This window comes from Momordica charantia (assembly GCF_013281855.1).
Source record: "Momordica charantia cultivar OHB3-1 chromosome 2 unlocalized genomic scaffold, Mcharantia_2.0 BLBB01000002.1, whole genome shotgun sequence".
In the NCBI taxonomy this organism is placed as follows: domain Eukaryota; kingdom Viridiplantae; phylum Streptophyta; class Magnoliopsida; order Cucurbitales; family Cucurbitaceae; genus Momordica; species Momordica charantia.
In genome coordinates this window covers 7,079,404-7,091,748 of record NW_028275160.1, presented here as the reverse complement: position 1 = coordinate 7,091,748, position 12,345 = coordinate 7,079,404, and positions in this window count along the sequence as shown.

Sequence of the window (12,345 nt, the reverse complement as noted above, 5' to 3'; positions counted from 1 at the left end):
AAAATCGTTATCAGAATTCCTACCGTTTGAATCACAGAATTCGAAAACACGTATTCGTTGGAAAAAACAGAATCCAAGTTTCCAACCAAACAGGCCCTTAGATGTTGTTGAGTCGTGACTAAACAAAAATATTTGGTAAAGTGTTTTTTTTTTAAAACTTTTAAGTTTTAGTTTCCATCTAATCCATTAGAGTTTCAAAATGTTATACTTTACTTTTAAATATCAATAATGTTCCTCTTTGATCTCTAACATGATAAAATTGTTAGTAACTTTAATACAACGTTGATTAGTCTAAAGAAGTTGCGAGAGAGGAACAATTTAGGAAGGAAGGGGGATCGAGAGAGCAAGCTAAACTCAAAACTATAAAATGACTTTTTTTAGACTAATGTTTTGAAATTTAAGGACGAAATATAAATTGAGTTAGCTCAACTAAGTATAAAAAGGGTAAAAATAAATTTTCATCATTGAATTTACTTTTCTTTTCTTTTGGCTAAATTATAAATTTAGTCCTCGAATTTTTAAACATTAAAAAGTTTCTAATCTTTCCATTCAAGACTAAATTTGTAATTCAACCTTTTTTTCTAAAAAAAAAAAAGTGTTTGAAAATTGATTTTGAACTTTAATTTATAATTTCATAAAATTCACCACAAACTTATGAAATTCATACCTTTCTTCCAACTAAATCAAACAACCCATAAACCACACACAATTTCAACCAATAAAATATTCAAAATCAAAATAGAGTTAAAAAATTTCTAAACCCAAGTTGAAATTTATCCATTGTGATAGCCTCAAAAAACCAGAAAACATAATCATGAAAGAACCAAATATCTACCATCAAAATTTGTTCAACCCAAAAATGCGTTTACCCATAGCTACGTAGTCATAAATTGTTATCTAAAAAAGACCCCTAAATAATAATAATAAAAAAAGTAAATGTATTAATTTCACCACTCATTTATGTTTAGAATAGAAGTTAAAAAAGAATAAAATTGACTTTGTGCATGAAGTTTAAAGGGTAAAACTGTGAATAATAATAAAAAAAAAACTTGTAAATTTAGATATCTTTTAGTGCCATGGTTCAAATTATGAATATGATAACATGACCTGAGAGAGGAACTATATAATCCAAATCACTTCACCTATGTATCTTATTGTTTTCATTTTTTTTTTAAAATTTTTTAAAAAGTAGAAATGTATCTAATAATTACTTCTTGTATTACAATATTTTATTATTCTAAACTAGAAAAAAAATAATCGATTGATTTCTTTAAAAGAAGTTAATACAATAATATATAAAACTGAAATTAAATAGTTCTTAAAAACTGAGAAATGAGTATATATAATAAGATCGTGCAATTGCTGAATTCAAGATGAGATTTAAAAATTTTATAAAGATATATATAATTACAAAGACTTTTTAAGTACCAAAAATTGTAAATGACCTAGTGTGCCGTATCAAATTAATATACTAAAAATTAGAAAGAACGAGATAAAAATGTTACAAAATAAAGAAAATGTAAGAGAAAAGTTTGTCCATTTAATGAGATGGAGATTGATGTAACATAAATTTGTACCCGTTGAGATGAACTAAAATTGAATTGTTTATCATATAAACCAAATAAAATATTTTCATGAGATGGGGTCACGTGGGGATAACAAAAGTTACCACAACATCGGGTCTCATATAGCAAAAATTCTAACAAGGTCGTGGAATTCTCGCTTAAAATGGAAAATTTCCATTCTTGATTTTTCTAAAGTTATATTTATTTATTTGAGTACAACAAATGTCAAAATGTGACAATTTAAACTTTGGACTCCAAAGAAAAGAGTGGATGCCTAGTTATGGATTTATTAGTTTTTTTTATATTAAATTATTAATAAAAGTATTAATTAATTTTTTGAAAGTTAACTATACAAAGTAGCAAATAATATGGTCACTATTTTTCGTGAAAGTATATATAATTTTAATGTATTTATATTGATATTTAGTTATTTTTATTTAAAATTAAATATGACAAAGAAATTTCCTGGAGAACCTTATTTCTAGAAAGGGAGGGGATGAGATTAAAAATTTTCATAAGGTTTGGTGGGAGATGAGGAGTGCATCCTCTACCTTCTTGACATTATTTTCACTAAAATTCTTAGTATAAAAAAAACATTAATTTAATTTGCACAATTATTCCCTTATTTCTATTCTTGTGTTTTAATAATATCTCATAATGAGGTATTGGGTGAAACGTAATGATATATTGTGTTACGTGGATACACTACTTGAAAATGAAATTCTTATCTTTGTTTGAAATGAGTCTATGCAGGAAACATTGACATCTTAATATGATATTGCCTTTTTACCTTTAGATGAGAATTTAGATCTTTGACTTTTTATAAAAAATATATATCTTAGCCAGTTGAATTAGGTTGCAAGTTGATTTGCGATTGAATTTGTTATACTTATGGGTGAAATACCGTACTAGATTCACCTTAAGTGAGGCCAATGAAGCGACATGGGTCAAGTCGTTCGGATCAGACCACCAAAGCTAATCGGACATGGTTGAAGCGGTCCGTCCGAGCCAATTCGAAGAGACTCTCTCAGGAGAGACCTCAGATATAAGGTACGTTTAACCATCATACTTTTTGTTATTCTCAACTGAATTATTGGTTTGATTTAGACATCAAAATAGCGTTGTAAACCAAATCTTGTATCAAAGCAATAGAGCATAACTAATATTTTGGCAAGTGGATGCCACTTGAAACAGAACTTCTATCCTGTTTTAAATAGGTATCCAAAAGGAACGTTGACATCTTAAAATTTGGTTGGTCAGCTCTTCATAGATTTAAGTAATTTACGTTTTTGGGCATTCAAATAGTGTTAATTACCTTTTGTGTGGGAGTCACCCTAATGGGTGTCACTGTCATTTTACCATGTAGTGGAAGTTGTGATATGTATATATTTTGTCTTTTGGGTATGGATTCTAATTTGTACTATTTCTTGTCATTTAAAAGAAAATTTACTTTTCAAACTATGCACCAATCATCTTTATGATTTATTCTCTCTTTCATCAATTATTTCATCTCCTCTTCTTTTCTTCTACATACATGAAAAGCAATGAGAAACTTTTTCATTTTTATACCTCGGTGTTTTTTTTTTGAAAAAGGGTAAAAAAAACATTTACGTAAGTTGATGAGTTTTATCATCCCTTTCATCAATCTCAACTTCTCAATTGGTTTATTCAGTTTGTTCTAATACAACAAACGCTAACACATGACCATTTATAATTATTCTGTTAATGCAAAGTAAATATTTTATTTTACAAATAGCGATCAAATACATCATTGAATTATTGATCATTCGTTTAAGTTGTGTGTTGATTTGTTGATATATTTTTTTCTAAGTCAATCGTCATTTAATAAAAGACAAAACGGTATTATAATCATATCAAAGATTTCAAGATCCATTTTGATAATTAATGAACATTGGAAACGTAGATGAAGACAGTTCTCTTCGAAAAAGAAATAGTGCCGTTGAAAGAGATAATCAATTGAAATAGAAAATGGTTCTTAAAATGCATAGTTAGGGCAAATGAGAATATTATTCCAACAAAAAAAAAGAGATGGGTTCTTATGCACATTGAAAAGGAGACTACTTGAATTGAGATTTTGAGAGGGATTTGTCTAAAAAAAGTCTTTAACTTTTTATCCAAAAGGAGACTACCATCTATAGCCAATTGGAAGGAAGGGACTTGTTTAAATTGGAGCTTTGATTGATAGTGATGGATCATCTAGTTGAAAATTATTTTTATAAACTTTGATGTATATGAAATTTTAGATGAATATCTTTAATCCGCTCTCAATAGATAAATAAATAGATTAGACGGAGAGAGAAAAAACTATTGTATATGGTTGAGTCCATGGATTTTGTCTCAGCTGTGCTATTGGAGGCTCTAGAGAAGTGAGAATAGGAGAACAATCATCTTGGTATGGGATTACTATTTAGATGCTTTCAATCGTTATACGTTATTCTCGATTCTCACATACTAGAAAAAGGTCCCCTACCTATCTCTAGAGAGTGTTAGAGACCATTTATCACCTGTCACGGGTCCACATCTAAGGAGAATTTATATGAAGTAACAAAGTAATTTGGTAGCAAATCAAGTCTTGTTAGCTCGGCTCACGAAACCAGAGTCAATCTCCATTTCGCCTGTCGTCTGACCTATCGAAAGGACGAGCTGACCTTGAAGAACGTTGGCAGACATGAACACAATAGGGATGTTCCCTGACAACATGCCGCATTCTCCGAAATGTCGGAGAGCCGTTAGACCACTGTCAGAAGCTTTATCGGAGTTTATCTCTATAAATAGAGACCATCGCATCCCATGCAAGGTACGTGAAACTATTCTCACTTTGAGTAACAGATTGGATTGAGCACTAACTTGCTCGTCGGAGTGTTAACCTTATATTGCAGGTACCTGGACTTTGTCACACCTCATCCAAGCTTCGCAGATTCCGAGTTTGATCATTTTCACGATCAAACAGAGAGAAAGAAATCATTTTTACTTCTAAACCTCGTACGACAAAAAACGTTCTTACCTTGTAGTATGTAAGATCTTCTTTATCTCTAGCTAATATGAGATTGTAATATTTCTTTTATATCTTTTTCCAATTTCTAACTAATGTAAGATTATAAGTTTACATTAGAAAAGTGCTCGAATTGACTATTGAAAAGGAGGTGGGATGGTGGCTCTCTTTCGACAATATCCATCTCGAGCCTAATCTCCAACTGGTACAGAAATTGGCTCAAGCACTCGAAGTATTTCTTTGCAAAAGATAGTATTTAATCCACAAATCAATAATAGAAAGGTAACATGGGGATTCCATTTAGAATTAATTAGTTGATGGTTTTTGATACCACATGCTTTTAGGAATTTTGATGTTACATAAAGAGCCAAGTGAATATTACATAAAGTAGTATTCAATAACAACTTGCAAAGGGATGTATACTTTTCTTTATATGAAAGTAAACGCATTTTATCAAAATTTAAAATATGATGATAGAAAATGTTTTTCCAATTATAACATCATTGGTTTGACCAAAGTTTTATCAATTATGATTGACTCACAAAATTCAAAACTTTATCGTGGCAAGATCATTAAAAAAAAAAAAAAGGATTGCTAATTAATTATATTGCATAGTGTTTTGTTTTCTAAAATTAAATAAATGAAAAAAATTTTCTTTAAAAATGGTAGGTTGGAATCTTTTATTTTTATTTGAATTCTAATATTTAGAAAAAATCGCTATTATAATAATAGAAAATTTTGATTGCATTTATTGCTCATGAAAAATTAAAAAATATTTTAAGGTGCCTATAAATGTTTAAAATATGGAATTTGAGACTTTCACGCATTACAATGTTTCTTTTTTCCCTTTTCGTTCGAATTAAATCTTTATCTTCATCATCGTTGAAAAATTAATAATTTATTTTTCTAAATCTTTATTGTTTACATTTATCTCTTTCACTTATAAAACAAATGTTTTTCTTTACTATTTAGAGCGCAAGCGTTTTTTACCTTTAATTTTTACTTTTTTAAGTGTGATTTTTTTTAAAGCTTCTATATACAATCAAATCATCATTTTACCTTTATATAATGTAGTGTCATGTTAGATTTAAATAAATCGTGTGTATTAAGATATCAACAATTGAACAAGTTGTTGATATGTCCGAGTGATCAAGGAGATATACTTGAAATCTATTGGGCTTTGCCCATGCACGTCGAATCCCCATGTTATATTTAAATGGGAAGTGTATATTAAGGTATCACCAAGGGAACAAGTTGTTGATATGTCCGAGTGGTTAAGGAGACAGACTTGAAATCTATTGGGCTTTGCCCATGCACGTCGAATCCCCATGTTAAATATAAATGGATAGCGTATATTATGGTATCATTAAAGCAACAAGTTGTCGATATGTCCGAATGGTTAAGGAGACAGACTTCAAACCTTGCTGTCGACGACTTTCTTTTTTTAACTTGAGTTAAAACACGAAGTTACCTACTTATTTTCAAATACGAAGTTAATCTTGCTGTTGACAATTTTCTTTTGAGAAAAATATCATAAAATTTTTTAAACTTGGGTAAAATTTGTTTAAGAGTCTAATTTCATGAGATCAACTATAATGAGCTTTCTCAAACTCACTAACTTTTTTTTCTAAACAAGCCAAAGTGAGTATAACTCGACAACAATTAACAGTGAATTCGATTAACAACGTTATTTCTAAACTCCATGAACTCAAGCTTTTCAAATCCGTAAATAATTGGCGCAACGTAAACATTTTATTTGTGTCAATATCAGAATGGGCCATTGGCCCAATGGGCCGGAGAGAGAACGGCAATATCCAGTATAACTGTCTCTGACTTATGTCGTTAACCACCGTCCACGTTGCAGTCTTGCAGTTAACAAATGACAGACAGGTCATAATATCAGAACTCCAGAAGTGGGCCCGTCCTCTATCACAGTACAGATTTCGTACTTTTTTTTTGGGTTCTATGAGACGATAATGTCCCTCCCTATGCAGGCTTTTTGCTTTTTACTGTATAAAAAGTCTCGATCTTTTTAAATCTTTTTTCTTATTTTTATTTTTAATAAATAAACGAAAACAAAAAGGGAAAAAAGACTGAATATTTGAATCTGTGGCAATTTGGAAAACGAATATTCCGTATCGATTTGAAAATTAAAATTGCTTCTTTCTGCAACTTGCCACGTGACCAAGTTGACGCAAACTCCAATTTTGCTCTGTTCATATTATATTATATATTTATAATAACAACACTAATAATATTTTGATTTAAACAATATTTTAGTTGATGTAATTTTAACTTGAGTTATTTTAATCGTTGCACGTTTATTTTAGTTTCTATGGTTTTAAATTTGGTTTATTTTAGTTATTATATACTCAAAACGTTTGTTCAGGTTTCTGTACTTTTAAAAATGACAAAGTTAATTCTTGTTCGTAAGATTTTAACAAAAATACAATAGAACCTTTGTATAGAAATTTACGACTACATTTTAAAGAATTTAGTGAGTAAAATGTTATTTTAATTAGGATTAAAAAAAGAGATAAAAATGAAAGTTAATGAACCAAAATGATTACTTTTTAAAAGTACAGACATCAAAATTGATGCTGCACGTTGACTAAAATGGACAAAAATTGAAGTACATGAATTAAAATAAACATTTTGAAAGTACATTAACGAAAATAAAATAAAATTTAAAAAATACATAGATGAAAATAATATTTAAATCTAAAATGAAATAGATCTAGGATCCTTAATGTGAATTTTGAAAAAGAAAATTTGTAAGAAAAATGGGTGGTTAAACTCTATTAAATACTTTTTTTTTAATAAAGTGACCTATCTATTTTTACATGGACTAAAATTTATTTAATTCTATAAGAGAATCCCAATTTGAATTTGAGATAAATTAATTTAAATAATATAATTCTTATGTAAAGACCTTTTTTTGACTTTTTAGTTTCAATTTTCAATTCACTTTTTATTAAAAAAAAGTCTTAAATAGATTCTAAAACTATTGGATCTCTAGTATTTTTCTTGAAAGATTATGATAATATTTTTGAACATTTTTAAGTCAAAATTTATTGGAATATTTGTTCGAAAAAGCTTGAATAGGATATGAAGAAAATAAAACAATAACAAATAATAATACTCGACAAAGCCTTACACTAAAGTAATCTTTCTTCACAGATACGATCCCGACATGTCGTCCCCCACCGTAGATATCCATTGTGGGCCCCACCCCCTTTTTCCACGCGCTTTCATAGTATGGAATTGTATTTGTATTTATATATTATTTCGAGAAAAATATTCAACAATAAAATTTAGGAAAATTAAGGATGCATTTTGTTTGCAATTAGAAAACAGAAAACTAAATGGTTAGAAGTAGTTATTTTAATTTAAAGTTATATTAATTAATTTATTAACATTTTTTTTTATGAATTTTGTACATATTTTACAACGTTATATAATTTAGGATAATTATATTTTATATGTTTTAATTTTAACAAACATAAAATGAGTTTATAATATGAAATAATATATTTATCAAAATTTTATTATTTTTAATGTCATTTTGCATCTTAAAAATTTCAAATTCTGAATCTAAAGACGTTGAAAATGTTTTCAGAATTTCTACTATTTGGATCACAGAATTCGAAAACAATTTTAAAAAACAAATCTTCCAAATATGCGTATAATCCATTTTATTTAGTAAATCTTGAAAATAAAAAACAGAATCCGAATTTCTAACGAAAAAGATCCATTCATTTCATGATATAGAAAACATCTCGAAAAATAGTTTTAAACCACTTTTACGTATAATAGGAAACATGAATATTTCGAAAAATAGAAGATAAAAAATAAATAGTTAAACCACTTTCACGTATGTTACTCAACTTCAAATACCTCCATCTATACTCAGTGATTAAAACATTTCTACTTTCTCTAACAGTTGGTAAGTTCAAACCCTATTCTAAAACAAAGGTTATATTATTTTGAAACATTGTAATAAAAGTAGTAGTCAACATGAACATGACTCAATCAGTTAAGACCTCAATGACTTTACTAATATGTCAGATACTTCAAGCAATAAATCAGTCAACGTTAATTTTTACAATTTTGTTTTTCGAGAAAAAAAAAAGAAAGAAGAAGAGGTTAAAAAAGAATAAACATATCAAACATCATGCCTTAAAAATCCATAATTGAGAGGGATTGGTTAGTTCTCACATACAATATGCCCAAATTAAAAACATTAATATTACCCCACAAGACACAAGCATTAACTATATGTTATATACCTAAAAAACAGCCCCTTTTATTTTGAAGAAGTAATTAGCCAAGCAAATTTTGAAAGGACACAAAGGTCTTCTTCCATGGGAAATTTCTGGGAATGTGGGTGTTTGGTGGGGTTTCCCCTTTCTAGGGACAAAAATCCACAACCAAAGGATTTTGTTTATTATTATTAAATATTGTTTTTATTCAAGGGCTTGATACATAGACGAATTTTCTTGTTGATATATCGATAGATCGATGCATATTGTATGGATTAACGAGAATAGAGAAACTCTATAAAGTGGTCCCCTAGAATGCTCGAACACACACCAAACGACATAATATGATGATCCTCCCACCTCACCCTTTCTATCCTCTTGAAAAAAAAGTTTGATTTTAAATCACGTATGGATCAAATCAAAAGAAGAGTGTGACAAGCTAATATGTGTTCGACGATCCACACCTTAGGATTAAGTACGTGTTGATGAGGTCATGCTGAACAAATAATCATATAGACGTAAAATGGTTATTTATAATTTAAGTTCGAGTCTTAAAAATTTTAAACTACGTGGTCCATGAACTTTTGAGATTATTTTTTTCATCATAGGTTGACTAGATATAAATATATTCCAATTAAATTAGTGTGATGCGACAGACAGTTGAACAAACATATAGGTAATAACAACCATTATTATGGTATCTTGAATTGGAGGGCAAAATGAGGAATATTAATATCCCTCCCAATAGGATAAGATAATTCATCTTCATTCTTTAACACACTTTGTAATATATATTTTTTATTTTTTTATTTTTTTTATTTTTTAAATAATTAGCCTACCACAAACTAGCACGTAACCCTCTTGAAAGACTTCAAGAAATTCAGTGACATTTTTTGCCCTTTTTCATGAAATTGATTGAAAGATAAGGACTTTGTTTTTCTAATTAATAATTAATAATCCTATCCCACCAAGAATTTAAAATTTTATGAAATATTATTGTGCAGTTGGATTTCCTTTCGTTTTCCATAAGTGGGCTCCACCGTTACTTTAATAAGATGGGGGCATGAAATTAAATATATAGTATGTATGAAAATTAATATTTAATATATACTTTTTTTTTAATGAAATAAATTTTTAGAGATTCAGATTCATTCAGACAAGGTACTATTCTGTTGAGCTGGTTGGCCATCTCTAGCCTGTCTTCAAAGGACTTCTCCGTATTACCTTACCATAATTAATGTTTCGAAGCTTTTTTTATTTATTAAAATTAATACACTTTGGTTTAAGGGATTTTTTTTTTTGTATTTAATTTTTATGTACGTTGAATTGTTGATCACTTTTTTTTTTAGTCCATTTGAAACATCGTGTCAAATCAACCGATGCTTGTTTAATAAAAAAATGTCACTTATGAAGGCGAAATTTGATTAGAAGACATGTTATCATCAAGTCAATTACGATCTACTCTGCGCATGAATCCTACGAAGAAAGTTCGGAAATGATGAGCATTGAGCTACCAAACTTGAACAACTCTGCAACAAGGTTATCGAACTAATCGCTAACGTTCAAATGGTAACCACTTAACTGCATACTTGCCTTGCAGCATATCTCACGCCTGAATCTCGAAGATAACAGCTATGTTGAGCACACACGACTCCAACGATTATCTTCTTCTTGTAAATAAATATCAAAAAACAACATAAGGAGGTACACAAACATTTCAAGTTAGAGATTTCAACTAAGAATCTTGTACAGACAAAGTTTCGGAGTACTAACTTATCCTTGTCTTGCTGGATCATCCATCATCTTCGAGTGTTTTTGGAGATTTTAATGTTTTGATCGATTTTTTTTTTTGTTTAAAAGGATATGCGCGCTGTCCCCATACCCGTATTTCTTCAAGTTTCAAGCTACCTACGCTATGATTTGGAGACAGTAATCATTGTAATTTGACTATGTGCAAAATAAGAATAAAAAATGTTTTATTAAATCCTATTTTCGCCATGAATTCTTTTTACCAAGTTGGTTTTGGCCCCTTTGCCCATTTATATATAAAAAAAATGTTTTGTTGTAGTCCTAAATTATTTTGTATAAAAAAACTACTTTAGTTCTAACGATTAATTATTTAACACAAAGCTAATACCTTTTAAATTTTAAATTTTGATCTATTACACTTGTGACTAAATAGTTCTAACCATTAATTATTTAACACAAGTCCAATACCTTTTAAAATTTAAATCTTGATCTATTACAATGTACTTGCACCTTCAACTTCAATTAACTGATCCGAAAGTATGCCAATAAAACGCATGTCTAGAGAAATGTTCTTACTCTTTTGTTGGGTTCTGATACCATATATTCTTAATATTTACAGAATTCAATTTCAAAATCGATTGACAATGAAAAGACTAACCTATGTACCTATAAACTTTGTTAAGTTTCTTGATGTTCTCGTCTCCACGAGAGGGTATTGAGAATTGGGAGTTAGAGGGAGATGGTTGTGTATCAGAACAGTTTGTGGCTGCAACCAAAGCAAATGAAAAGATGCATTAAATAGACCATTTGGAAAACAACATCTGAGGACCATTCTTCCAACTGTGGCAGCCTTTGTTTCTCTTTCTCTCTTCTCATCTCTTTTTCTGGTCCACTTTAGTTATACAACAAATTAAACCAACACCCACATAGAGATTAGAGAGAGAGAGAGAGAGAAATTGGGCAAAGGGCAGAAGAGAGAGAGACTTGAAAAAAAAAGCACACTTTGAAAAAGGATACCAGCTTTTTTATGCCTTTTCTCTCAAGGAAAAAAGGGCTCTAAGTACTTCTAGGGTTGGTGTTTGCCCAAATTGTGCTTGGGATTATATGTATATGCCACTTTTTGGACCTACATAATAATTATTAAAAGTGTATGTTCGATTCGTTTAGTATTGAATTTTTTTGTAGATGTCGAGTTGTGAAACCGAGCTTATATTTTGTTTGAGTTTTTAGGAATATGATAATTCACCACCAACTACGGAAAAAAAGAAAAAACATACGTCGTCTTTTTAAAACCCACAACCTCTTAAGCTCTACTAGACATGAATGTCTAAAATTTCTAATTTTAGGATATGCAAAATCATACTTGATAAAATTTTGTGAACTTGATGTCTCCTAAATATTTAAATTTTGTTTTAGTTTTTATATGTATTTTAAGATATTTTCTTTTGGTTCTTATAGTTTTAACATTGATCAAAAAATGGGTGAAGTTGTAATTTTACCCATTGCCCACCTTTATTCTAGTAAAGCCCATCAATCTCCAACACAAAAAATAAAATAATAATAAAAATAATAAATTAATTATTCTTAAGAAGCTTAAATATGGGATTATCAACTTTCTCTTGGGATGCAACTCTTTGCTTAGAAAGTTTGAAAGTGCACACATCCAATGGCATGAAATATGATGAATAAATATTCCCAAGTAATTAATATTAATAAGAAATTAGGGAGATACATCTCACTTTGTTTGCTTGGAAAA